The sequence below is a fragment of the Propithecus coquereli genome, unplaced genomic scaffold (assembly GCF_000956105.1).
Source record: "Propithecus coquereli isolate 6110/MARCELLA unplaced genomic scaffold, Pcoq_1.0 Scaffold335, whole genome shotgun sequence".
Lineage (NCBI taxonomy): Eukaryota > Metazoa > Chordata > Mammalia > Primates > Indriidae > Propithecus > Propithecus coquereli.
The window spans coordinates 869,429-870,949 of record NW_012149008.1 but is presented as its reverse complement, the minus strand read 5'-3'; the positions used below and the strand labels follow the sequence as shown (position 1 = coordinate 870,949).

The 1,521-nt window shown below is 39.8% G+C and overlaps 1 protein-coding gene across 1 annotated transcript in view; it reads right to left on the bottom strand.

Moving 5' to 3' along the window:
• EXOC4 (exocyst complex component 4) overlaps positions 1-1,521 on the bottom strand; it is a 1,030,122-nt gene that overhangs the window by 747,898 nt on the left and 280,703 nt on the right. The window lies entirely within an intron of this gene.

Sequence of the window (1,521 nt, the reverse complement as noted above, 5' to 3'; positions counted from 1 at the left end):
ATAAACCCAATTCTATCAGTAAGTGAACAAAAACCACACCTGATCCAATAAGATCCTTTCTGCTTTCAACTATTAACTCCCCGCCTTTTCCCATTCATCACAGCACATCTCGGTTTGTAAAGCATACTACGCGTGTCTGCTCCAACAAGCTTAACTCCCTCTTTCTGTCCCCATGACCCAAAGGCAATGACTCAAATGCCTAAGAGTTTAGAGTTGTATACCTGCATCATTTCTCTCTCCAATAACTACATATTTTAGTTTTAACCCTCAAGAAAGGACTACCACACCCAGTAGAGAGATATAACAAATCCAGCACAGTAGGTTGATTAACCTCACTCTACACAACATGAGAATGGATGTTTGTAAACATGAATTCAAGTGTGGGAACTGTGCCTAACTCTTGTACTTATGAAAACTGCCACAGCTCCACCTAATTATCCTGGCCCTTATTCTACCAGCCAGTAATAAGCTCATACCATAAAGCAAGTCATAGAAAAGAGAAAGACAGCATGCTGCTTAAATACCAACCATGTTAACGCAGAAGCAACACCGCACAATTCATGTTCCTCATGTTCTCTGCTAATTGCTTAAGACATCCTGCTATGGAGAAGACAGCTACAGTAGCCAGGCCCTAGTCTTTTTGAAATGCCAGCTCTTAATAACAAACTCCAAAAAGGTCTTAATTGCGTTTACCAGGAGCTCATGAACTTTAAAAGTTGTTAATCAGATTTCCATGTAAATGGAGTGACGATTAAAGGTTAAGTACAGGTTTCTGAAATTTCAGAAGTTGAGAATATATTGCCCTTCACAGGGGGGAAAAAAAAACTATCAGCCTTGACAGGAACTAAACATCTTAATTAAACATGCAGAAGTACCATGCTTATTTTTACGTGAAGTTCCATTTCCAAATGTCAAAGTTAATCACGCACTTGACTAAAAATGTACAATATTCTCTCTGCCAGAGAAGAAATGCCTTAGTATTCTTTTCTGAGAAGACATCTGCAGGTCTCCAAAAATTTCTTTGGTGTCCCCTCAGACCTGATCCCTGCCTATGCTACAAGAAAACCTGAGAACCCTAGTGCAATGTCTTCTACAGAGAGATCTTAATTGCTCTCCGTCTGAGCAGTAATCTAAAGCCACGCGTGTCCAATCAATTCTGCCTCATATTGATGTGGCTCAGGAGAAACACGAGGTGCTTCCTCCATAAATTTGTTGCACCTGTGTCCCTGGAGTGACATGTTGACAAATGAACATGACATCTCCTCAAACTCCAATAAGAATTTATGATTCTTTGAAAGAATATATTTGATCAATTATAGTGTCATCACAGTTGAGAACAAAACCATGTCTTTGGAGTGTACTTCACAAAATTTGTGAGGGCTTGCATTCCGCAATAGGATAAATGACAATTCCAAACCCCAGAGTCATAGGTCCTCATTCCAGCTCTAATACTCACTCTCAGACTCTCCAGCTTAAGAAGAGCTGGGTACAACAACTGCTGAGTGTAATAATGAATGAGAT